The 12,175-nt window shown below is 37.2% G+C and overlaps 1 protein-coding gene across 8 annotated transcripts in view; it reads left to right on the plus strand.

Moving 5' to 3' along the window:
• The window catches only part of LRCH1 (leucine rich repeats and calponin homology domain containing 1), a 117,673-nt gene that overhangs the window by 42,024 nt on the left and 63,474 nt on the right, over nucleotides 1-12,175 (plus strand). The gene's annotated exons all lie outside the window — the stretch shown is intronic.

Below are 12,175 nucleotides of genomic sequence, written 5' to 3' on the forward strand. Positions count from 1 at the left end.
TCTCTTTCCTCTTTCCTCTCTTTCCTCTTTCCTCTCTTTCCTCTTTCCTCTCTTTCCTCTTTCCTCTCTTTCCTCTTTCCTCTCTTTCCTCTTTCCTCTCTTTCCTCTTTCCTCTCTTTCCTCTTTCCTCTCTTTCCTCTTTCCTCTCTTTCCTCTTTCCTCTCTTTCCTCTTTCCTCTCTTTCCTCTTTCCTCTCTTTCCTCTTTCCTCTCTTTCCTCTTTCCTCTCTTTCCTCTTTCCTCTCTTTCCTCTTTCCTCTCTTTCCTCTTTCCTCTCTTTCCTCTTTCCTCTCTTTCCTCTTTCCTCTCTTTCCTCTTTCCTCTCTTTCCTCTTTCCTCTCTTTCCTCTTTCCTCTCTTTCCTCTTTCCTCTCTCTCTTTCCTCTCTCTCTTTCCTCTCTTTCCTCTCTTTCCTCTCTTTCCTTTTTTCTTTTTTTTCCTTTTTTTGTAAAAAGAGGCTGAATTTGGAGTGAGTTAGATAAAAATGTGAGACTGTTGTTTTTTGAATGCAGAAGATAAATTATAATGTGGGAATGCCAGGCATTTTTTCAGTTAAAATCACAGTTTTCTCAGTAGCTGTAACCTCTTCTTCCTAGGCATGTCTGAACTACTTGACATTGAGATACTGAGTCATGAGAATGGATTTGGTAAGACTTAAATCCTGACAGGATGACTTTTAGTGTTGTCTGAAAAGTCACAAAATTGTCTACATCACCAGTGGATCTCTTCACCTGTACATAATGAACTTGTTAGGGTACATTAGAAATATCAGTTATTGAGTCAGAATGTTTAGAGGGTACAGTTCAAAGTATGTTATTAAATCAGTGAGTTTTTGCCATGCATTAATGACTTAAAAATTGAATTAACTCAAAATTGCACATTTGGAATGATATCAGTCTGATATGATTAATAGTATCAGTAGAAGTTTAGCCACTGAATAGTAGTAGTGGTAGTATAAGTGGTAATATTAACAGGTTCAGCATTCTGAACAACCAGATTCAGCACCTCCTCTGGTGGCAAAGTTAAAAATTAGCAGTTCATCTCATGGTAAAGATTTTAAAATGTGTATGCTGGATAAACAAATAAAGCCAAAAAGTTCTTAACTTCTCACCCAAAATATCTTTTGCACTTTCTGCTGCCACAGTTTAAGTTGTATTCCCCAAATCTTTTGTGTTCTAGGCCTGAAGCTTTTAGCCTTATTCTGTTTTTCACAAAACCTGACCTGGATTTGCAGCAGCATATGTATCAAAATGTTACTTGTCACTGATTTGAGCAGGTTCACAGCTTGTGCAATTAAGATGTTTGTCTTCTGACAAGGGTAATTTAACCCCAACTGTTCCATTAAAGCATTATTATATTTTATCACCAGGAAGAAGAAAGCAGATTGAGTAAACGGTTGAGGTTTTGTTTTGGGTTTTTTTAAATATAACAATAGTGTTATAGCATTGCAGTTACTGGACCTCTTAAATCTGAGATCAATTAAATCCTGCTTAGACTTTGCCATGTACCCATCAGGCTATGATAACCAAAGGGAAATGATGCTATGATGCTGTCCATCAGCTCTTCACAGGACTCCTAATTATCGACCTGCAGGGTCTCATTTGGGCATAAATAAATGAGCTGATGTAGCCACTTCAGGATAAGGCTTCTGAGTCTGTAGTTAATTATATTTTGGTTTAATTATTGATAGGGACGGCATTGTGAATTTAACACTTTCCCGTCCTTTCCCTGCTTTCTGTGCAACCTGTTCTGTGTCTGTGATAAGCCACTGTTACCACAGTGAGGGCACATGAGCCATCAAACTAAAAGGAATGTGCGAGGTAAGATACGAATGAAAGCAAAAGCACAACAGAATTCCTTCAGAAAGAGTACTCCGTCCAAAATCATTCTTAAAGAAAAATATCATGATAATACTTAGCCTATAAGGTGGAACTTTGACATCATGAAGGGTGGTTTGAAAGGAAAATTAATAAGGAAGTAGAAATGAATCTACACCATAAGCAGAAATTTAGGCCAGGCTTAGTAGGCTATACTGATGAGCGTTAAATTATTTTGTGCATTTCAGAAGACTGTCTGTGAAATGTACCCCCCAAAAAAAAACCAAATGGAAGGCATTAGAGTAGAAGGAGGCTTTTTTTTGTCTCTTCAAAATACACATTGCCACGCAGTTGTTAACACAGCAATAGCACTGATACTTAACTGTGATTTCAGGCTGCCCACAAGTGCCATTGGTGCCTGTTGGCTTATTCTAACTTGTATCCCCCAGCAAGAATTATGGCAAACATTAGATGGCTTTTACCTGCCTAGTCACAGACACTGTGTTGTTTATAAGTACAGGTTGTGTGTATTGAATTTTACTTCCCCCTCCTAAGTCTTTTTGGAGTCTGTGTATCTCATGTGTGTCATCTTATAAAGATGTTAGATTAAAATCCTGTTGTAAATTATGACTTATTAAAAAACAAGTTAAAAAAAGAAGTTGCACATTACCCATCCAACCCCTCCCTGACCGACAAGCAGCATACTGGATATCTATTTTGGTTTTGTTTTCCCCAAAGAAGGCAAGGTTCTTTGATTGGATTGTGAAGAAAAGAAAAATTAGAAGGTTGAGAAACATTGTCTTAAACTTGAGGAAGAGCCATGAGAACAGTTAGATAGGATAGAGATCTTAGTACAAAAAATTACAGGCCTGTAGTTCTAGTGGTTCCAACTACGTGGTTTTTAGTTTGTTTGTGGTTTTTTTAAAGAATGGAAAAAATATGTACAGTACTCATTTTGCTTTCAGTTCAAGGAAGTATTTTTATTATTTTTTTCACTCTTTTCCCCTCCTCTATCTAGGAATATGCATCTGATTTTTGATTATTTATTACTACTTAATTTTTTTATTCCAGGATTTTTCTTTCTTGGCACTTTACTTTTTGATAATGTTTTTATGGATTTCTGTTCTGTTTAGAAGTCGGAAGTATTTCTTAGCCATTCTTTCAGATGTTGTACCTCCTGTGTAACAGCCATATAATTACTTCATTGTTTAAGGCTGTGCTCAGTAGTGTAAGTCAGCTTTCATGGCACAAAACAGATTTGTATTGATAAACTTTTACAATTATGTTGTGCTGACTTAAAGAACCGTGTGGAGAAGGACATGAATAACATAGATAAGGGAGATTAACCCTTACATCTGTGGGAGATGGGCAGACAGAACGGGAAGTGATTAGATGAGCAATACTCTGCTTTCCGTGCCACTGTAAATTAGCATCAGGTAGCTTTCTCATGTCTCTGCCCTTATGCCTTTGATGTACTTAAAGATCAAATAACTTTTGCTCATTTCCATGATTGTAGAAAATTTTCTTACAGAACAGTGAAAGTGTTCATGTGTAAAACAAATTTAATAAGCAAATGTAGCATTTAAGTCTGTCAGGTGTGAAAAATAGTTATCCTCAAAGTGCAGGCAAGTGAGCTACTTCACAGAAATTGGTTTTTGTGCTACTTATACCAGATGGTAAATGTGAGGTAACTCCTCTTTGAGCAGGTCACTGAGGCAGATAGTGCATAGCATAAACAGTGTTCTCTCTTCACAGCTTGAGAGGAAAAAAAAATAGCTATTAGAAGAGAATGGAGTGAAAAACAAACCTGGACGTTGCAATTAGCTTGTTTCTTCTTAGTAGTGCTGTCTGTGGGCTGGAAAAGGTTCTAGACCATTAGATTACACTTGCTGGTTTTGAGAACATCATGTGGAATTCCCCCATGGAGGTAAAAGGTGTTGACTTCCAAAGTAGCTTTAAGATGATCTCTGTGGCTAAAACAAGAGATTTGTACTACAAGGTGTTGGAAGAGTATGTCTGTGAAGGGATCCACTGCCTTCTTTGGGATAGAATATAATTCCTCATTTTATTTCACGTATTTTTCCAGTTCTCCAATAGGTAGAAGATGCTTGAATGAAATAAGCTTGTGTGCCTGCACATTTATGTACATGCAAATGAAATTTACATATTTTTCGACTTTTGTTTTGAATTTGATGAAAGTAGTGGTCACTGTTCTTCTTTCAGAAAAGAATGTCATAGTCCAAGTCTTAGTTCTGTTAGACATCTATAATATACCTGGAAGTCCCCTTGTAGACTGCAGTTTTACCTAATCTGTCATCATTCCATGCTAATAATTTAAGTGTATCTGTGGTGTCTGAATCTAATCTTGAGGACTTTTCAGTATCGAGACCTACTTTTTGTTTACACAGAGGAGGCAGGGAAAGCTCTGCCCGCATTTGTGGGTGTTCACTGTGAAATTTTCTTTCAGGTGCCGATAGGAGCAGTTCAGGCAGATGATGGAAATAGTTCCATACAGTAGAGGGGGGATTCAGATGGACAGAGTATCATGTAAACACTTCAGTTATTTTCCCCAGTGCTCTGAGTCAACCTACTAAAAAGGCTAAAAATGGGAGATAGATGGCAGTTTTAAAACTGATACAATCAATTGATCCTTCTTAGGGCTGGTTGTTTATTGAGGAGTGAAAATTAATTACTTGTATCCTCCCTCTTGTGTGGAAGGCATGGGAGAAGGAATTCTTCATGAGCCATGAAGTTGGTTTCATACCAAATGTTTGTTGTGTTGATGGAGCATGTTTATTGCCAGTTACTTTTTTTCCATCTCATAGTACAAATGTTTGGGTGCCTATATGAGGTTCACAGGGCAAGAGGACCCACACAGGGGCAGTTCTTGGAGTACTACAGTCTGTGGGAAGGACCTGTATTGGAGAAGTTAATGAAGGACTGTAATCCATGGGATGAACCTGTCCTGGAGTAGGGAAAGAGGAGGAAGGAGTGGCAGGAACAAAGTGTTTATGGGCTGACCACAACTCCCATTCCCTGTTCCTCTGCACCACTGAGGGACATGGATGCTGGGGGAGAAATAGGAGGATCATTAGAGAGGTTTAGTCTGGAAAAGGAGTATAAAGTGATTTTAGTTGTTGTTGTTTCTCATTACCCTACTCTCTTACTGACTGGCAGTGAATCAAATTCCTCAAGCTGAGCCTGCTTTTTGGCCATGACAGTGATTGGTGAATGATCTCTCCTATCCTTGTCTTGATCTATGAGCTTTCGCTTTGTGTTTTTGTCTCTTTGTCCTGCTGAAGGTGGGAGTGATAGAGCCACTGGGTGGACACATGTTGGCCAGCTAGGATCAGTCCACCACAGACCACATCTGTTCATACCCACATGGAGGTCTGCAGGAATAATCCTATAGTCTTACTGTATGTTTTTAGGGAGTCTTTTAGGGAGTCTGTTGGGAGATGCATCAAGAGGATTTTTTTTCTGATAATCTTAACCCCAAACCATTGTTGTCCTTAAAAGGAAGAAATAGAAGATAAAGGAGAAATTAAAATGTTATATATTGTCACCTAAAAGCAGGTACAATAATGAAGCAGACTACTATAGTAACCTTCATTTTTATATGCCTTCAGACATGTGGTACTCTTTTGAACATGTTTGTTGCAGAGAAATTTTGTTTCATGTCCTTGGAATTGGAGTGTGCCATGGAGATATTAATAAGAATATGCTAGCCTTTTGCTCCCTCCTTCCCCTCTTATTTCACACAGAGGAAACAAAAAACCCTGATGTTTTCACAAAATTTTGGGATCCCTGGGAGAGCCAAATTAAGCTGCTGGGTTGCTCCAAGCTAGTTAGTGCACTACATAAGAAAAAATGTAGGGTGCATGTTTCTTACATTTGGCCATGCTTTATTGCAGGTTACTGTGGAAAAGTAACCTGTGTATTCCATTGTGGAGTGATGGATGGAATAGAGTAAATAAGAATTGCTGGGGTGGAATGCAAAGAGGGTCTTTGTCAAATGTATCATCATTTTGGCCAAACATTGCTATTGCTGAACTACAGAGGGTTCAGGGATGCCTTATATTCTTGCATCATCTGAGTGAAGTTTGGGGAAAGGTACTTCAATGTGACTATTTCAGAATAGACTCTTTAAGGGCTTAGCTCTATTGGAAATCAGGGTATATATTGGCTTCCTGCAGTACTGGTTGCAACTGAGCAGCCACATTTTTAATCTTTTGAAAACTCTGGTGGGCGACAGGTTCACATGAGTGCCCAGTGGTGGTTTTAAAGTGAACCTTCCTATTTCTATCCCCTGCATCCGCTGGGGATGGTCTCTGAAAGAAGCAAAGGAGAAACACCCTTTCAGGGTGTTGGCCAAGTCTGTGAGATCGGGGCCCCCTCTAGTGGTGACGTCTCTGCCAGGCTCTACGATTTCCTGTTCTCAGCCTGTTTTTATTCAGTCGGGTTTTTTCCCCTTTTCTCTAAATCCCGCATTTAGTTCCTCTCTGTATTAGCCCTTTAACTTGCCCACGTATTATACACAGTGGTAAAGAAGAAGATTTTGATATGTTAAATCTACTGATTAAAAGAAAAGTCGATAGAAAAGTAGATGTATGATCACTTTGAAATTTCCTACATCTCTAGCATAATCTTAATTTAACTGTGGCTTTGAGGTGGAGATTTTTAATGTTGGTTCTTAAATGAATGAATGGGAGACAGATGGAAACGTACAATTTACTGACAGTGCTCAAAAGAAGTGCTTACCAAGAGTATGAAATGGCAGAGTTGCTTTGTAATCTCTCCAAAATACTAGTTTTGCAAGGTCTGTATGTTTTTATCTTTCTGCCTGAGACAGATGCACTTTCTACATATTTTAATTCAGCAGCTGTATCTCTGGATTCAGGGTTGATCAATGTTTTGTTGCATACTATGGGATCAGATGCTATTGTTGCATACTATTGGATCAGTAATGATGAATTTGCTAGGAATCAACTTTAAAGCTTCCCTTTTTTCAATCTGATACAAGTTGTACTTTCAGAAGGAAAAGCTTTTGAGCCTATGCATTACTGTGTCATGTTTTTTTTTAATAGGGAAGCAGGATTGTTTTTACTTTACTGGATGTTCTTTGTCTTTTGTTATTTGTTACTCTGTTTGCTAAGTAACTGAGATAGAAATGTCTCTTAGTGAAGAAATGCCTTGTATTTTTTTTTTTTTTGTTTAACTGTCATGGGTAAAGCAGAATGCATTTGATGCCAGAGGCAGTGGAGATCTTTGCTACCACTTTGTCACTCATGTAGCATCACTGTCCTAGAAGTTGCTGACTGCAGTAAAAGCTAGCTGTACACCTAGGATATTATCCATAAATTCTGGTGTAGGGAGAGGATGAGTAGGTATCCTGCTGTGAGTATGGAGATAATGACAGCTTGTATGGCATGTCTTAAAAGTATGTAGTACTTCATAGTTCCATTAGTGTTTTCATGACTGATGGATAGCATTTGTCTCTAGAATGGTGGATTTTCCTACCATTTGGGGGGAAGGCTAGAAAAAAGTAATTGCTTCATTAGAGAGCCTTGACATTTGATTGATTCTCATAGGTGCAATTATACTGATAGTAGATCACTTCCCTTCTGCTGAAGTGGGGGACAGCATTGCCAAAGATCTTAAGTGCACTTTAAGTAGATATTCCAAAAGGAGTCCAAGATACGGTGCCATCATTTGTGGCTTCAGTTCCCAATGAAGATGTACCTTGCTAATGAGAAAATACAGGCTTCCTCAAAGCCTGATAAAACTATGGGGAGCTTACAGTATAAAAGGAAGAGCTCTATGTGATTATGCCCTTATAGGCTTCTTATGTATTTTCTAACGTTCTTATTTACATTATGAAATTAGGGTTGAACCTAGTATTTTTTTTAGGCTTTTACAGTGAATTGTTTGAATTCCTTGTCAAACGCATTTCAGACATCTCATTTGAATACCTTGAATGGTGTTTTAGTGCAAATGCCAATAGCTTCTTCAAAATGATTCCTATCTTTTATTCAATAAGTGCTGAATCCTACAGAAAAAAAGGAACTTAGTGGCCTGGAATTAAGGTTGTTTGGGTGACTTTTTTTCCCTTGCAATTTCTTGATTTCAGGAACTTAATAGCAAGTACATATATTTCATATATATATAGATATATTTAATTTTTTTTCTAGTTCAATGATGGATAGATGCTTATAGCACAATTTCAGTTTTTGTCTATTACAGGTTTGTGTGCGAGAAACATAAACTTATAGAACTTATAAAACATAAACTTGAATTTGTCTAACATCTGAAATGTGTAAATTATTTCCTTTTAATAAACTGCTTTCTTTATAGTTCTTTGTCAAGACTTATGATGCAGTGCATGTGCATATTTGTTTAAGGAATTAGTTTTAAAATTTAAAGTCTTCAGTTGTTTAGCTCTTCCATAAATAGTGTGCGATTTTAGTTTAATAATGTACTAATAACTGATATTTTAAAATGTATGAATCACTGGAAAGTAGCAAAATTGGAGCATTTCAGTAGTTTTAGTGAAAAAAAAAAATCACTATTTGACTTCTGGTATTATTTTGGATATTTTGACAAAACCATTTTGATTTCTACAGAGCAGTTTTTTATACCATGCAAATATAGTATATATATGTATAGTGGCACTTGGTTATCTGGCTGTAAATTGTGAAGTCAGGAAGGTCCTTCTCAGTGGTGGCACTTGGTTGTGTGGTGGAGGTTGTCAGAGCTGTAGGAATGAAAAGGTTTTGCCGCAGGGATGGGGGCCAGTAATTACTGCAGTAATGGCAGTGTGCTAGTTACCAAACAAGGCTTGGAGTCTCCTGTTAAATGCTTATTTACCAGTGTAAACTTTTTTGCTTTTTATTGTTCACTCCAAGCTAAGGAAGTGCTTATTTTGTGTAGTTCCTGTCTGTCTTCCAACATAGTAACACTTCTCATACAAAAGCCGTGTCATTGTGCCAGAATTCTGCTGACTCTTTTAAAGATCAAGATTCCGTCTAATTTTTTTCTAAACTGGCTTGCTTATTTTCTTGTGTTCTGTTACTTTATTTTGGAGTTTTAACAAACTTGTTCTTGGCAGGCAAAGATGAAGTGAAGCCAGATGTAGTTTGAAAATGTCTCGGTGTCACAAATAATGAATGAATGGTGTATTTAATTTAAAACAGGAAGCTCACTCCATTACATGGTCTCCCCTGCCTCATTGTTTCGTGTTTGTGTCACCTATTTCATAATGGAAGTTACAGGAAATAGTGACCTCAGGTGAAACCTACCTGTACTGTCTTGGCAACCGTGAAATGTTCTTCTGCTATCATAGATTCATTAATTTATTAGATCTCCCTTGTTTAAAATTCTTTTAAACACGAGCAAATTCCACCCCTCTGTTCATTTCCATTTCTTTAGCAAAAACCAAGTCTGTAATAATTTCATTATTAGTAATTACCATGAAATGTTATTCTTCAAACTAGTGCCATAAGGGGAGTGTGCAGCTTAGCAGTTTGGGAAGTGTGGAGTTAAAGAATTGCAGGAAGAAACTAAGGGTTTGCCAACTTGTTGTTTCTGTACTTTAAACATATTGTCACAAGTGGTTTAAAAATGTAGTTTCTGCATTCTTCCTTTTTCCTAAATAACCCAAAAATGCCTTAGCAAAAAAAAATTTCAGAAAGTTTATGAATGGTGACAAAACTGAGGTACAGGCATACTGTTTTTTTTCAGTATGCTCAAATGATTCTGCAGTTTTCTAAAGTCTTAAGCCTTGTATTTTATGCTAGAACTTGTATTTCAGGTTAACACTGAGTTTTATAGAGACTTACTGTAAGATGCAGAAATTGAGGCAAAAGTACCTTCATATGAAGTACTAACATAATAATTATGTGAACTTAAGAGGTTTCTCTACATGTTTGTATGGGCTTATAAGGTACTGTATAAAACTGTTATGCAGGGTGCTTTCCTTTTAGTTTCTTACAACATGTGCTTTCCTGTGTGGAATTTTCAGAAAGCTGCTAAGCTTTCTTCACAGCTGTATAATGTACAGAGGTTCATATTCATTCTAGAATTGTATAATAGCAATCTGCTTTCTTCTTTAACTTCCATATGATCAGGGAGGTCTATTTTTTAGGAAAAGTTATACCACAAGTTAAAAATGTGATGGGCATTCTGTATGTCAGATTCCATTCCCGTACTGTGTTTCACAAAGACATTCAGATTTCCTGTTAATAATACCTTCTATCAGTAAATTATTGTGACAAACTTCTGCTTTTCCTATTATGTTACAACAGTGTAAATAAAATGTGCAGTTTTTATTCATCTGCCCTATACTGTGAATAGATTAGATTTTTTAAAATTATTTTTATTGTTATCATTATCATTTTTTAGGAAGCAACATTAGATACAAGTGTTGAAATTCTCTTACTGTGATAACTACACAACAACAGATTGGTTGTGCATATAGTGTGTCCTAAACCCCATGGTCCTTTAGATGACAGGAAGGGATTTGTCTGTGATGATCTGTGTGGTTTCTATTTTTCTCATCATTTTAACAGAATTAAAACCTTGAGAACAAAATGTAGCAACAAATAACAAAAAAGGGCATTTATTTCTGTTAGCATTGCCTGTTTTAGGAGTGGAGTCCATCTAGTTGCGTTTTTTCTTTTTGAGATACTGGAATTTTTTAAGAGTGAGTCAAATATTGTGGCAGCAGTCTTTTATTAGATGTGAAGATAAATGAGAACAGGCATGAAGAGGGAGTTAAGGTGGCAGGCTGCAGTTTTAGGAGCTTGAGAAGAAGTAACATTTTAGTGTTCACAGGTGTTCATCTGTGTATCACTGGAGAAGGATCAGGTGAAGGATGGGTTGTTACTCTCCATCTAGTGCCATACAAGTTGTTTTCACCCTAGACAGGAGAGTTCACTCATCTGGATTTTGCTGCTCCTTACACTTTAAAGGAGAAAGTGACCAGGATACTCCTGGCAATGTCACTACAGGAAAGTATGATTTTAAAAAGTGAGGTTTTCTTTGCACTTGAGTTGTAAAATATGAATAGTTCCTGTATGATTCAAAAAGTTACAGCATGGCAGTCTTTGGTTAATATCTGTTAATAAACATAGCTAGGAAGGCAGCAGAATTCTTTTTGAATGCCATGCTGGTAAACAAGTGCTCTCAGGATAAATAGAAAGCAGTGGAGAATTAAAGCACTAAACTAGAGGAACAATGAAGAGCTTTCTCCTGCTTTGAAACAATAGTAACAGTCACTCAACTTTAGTTTGATGTCAGAAATGAAGGGAAGGAGAAGGTGAGGTAATGCTGCATCTAACCACCATCAAAGCCTGGTAAGAGAAAGCAGAGCAGTTAGAGTTGCTGTTGTATTGTAACTTAGAAGTGAATAATTTTGGTTGAGATGCTCAAGTCAATCATGCTACCATTAGGGTCAGCAGAGCTGCTCTCAGTTACTGTGCCTGTAGGCCATCACAATTGTCTTGGTAGGGGATGGAGTAATGAAACCAACTTCTTGTTGGAAGCAATGAGGTGAAGCCAAGTGGAGGCTGGCAAGAATAGAATGTGCTGAATTTAAACTCGCATTGCAGGAGACAAGAACAAAACTAGTAAGTCCTTCTGACTAGTGATAGGTTTGAATTCAAGCTGTGCTTCTGCACAGCAAACTTGAAAGGAACTTAAAAAATTCTTCAGGCTTCTACCTGTTTGTTCATGAGAAGCAAAAATATAATTTATGGCCCTAAAGACAGGAGACAGATCATCAGGGCCATGGAAATAATCCATACTTTGGCTGCTTTTTGCTTTTTAATTTAAGAAAGCTTTGAAATAAGCTTTGAAGGATCAGGCACTAGGCTTAAAATAGCAGGAGTGAAGTGAGGAGATCATTAAGTTCTATTTTTTCCTCACCATCAGGCATTTCACTTTTTGCGTAGGTACATTCCTGCTCTTTCCACTTGACAAGTGATCATTCTTCAGGTGAGGTTATCAGGCTGGTGACATGGTTAGGTAGCATTTGTGTAGTTTCTGAGGATACGATGTTTGTTCTGCAACATTGTTTAACCAATGATTTGAATCCTGTTGATTTACTTGAATGCTGGCATGCATAATTATTTTATGACTTGAGCTCACATCAGTACTATGATACCTTGTTCTTCTTACAGTGATAGTTAAGTAACCTCAGGAACATTTTTTCCTCCTTTTTTTCCTTTGTGACTGTGTGCTTAGAATGGTCTTGAAGACCATTTGGGTAGCATTCATTTATAAATGGTTTAGACCCAGGAAATACAGGCCAGTTTGAAGAATTACTTGAATTATTTATTTAACTGTTTAAATAAATTAAAGA

The sequence above is a fragment of the Taeniopygia guttata genome, chromosome 1 (assembly GCF_048771995.1).
Source record: "Taeniopygia guttata chromosome 1, bTaeGut7.mat, whole genome shotgun sequence".
Classification (NCBI taxonomy): Eukaryota; Metazoa; Chordata; class Aves; order Passeriformes; family Estrildidae; genus Taeniopygia; species Taeniopygia guttata.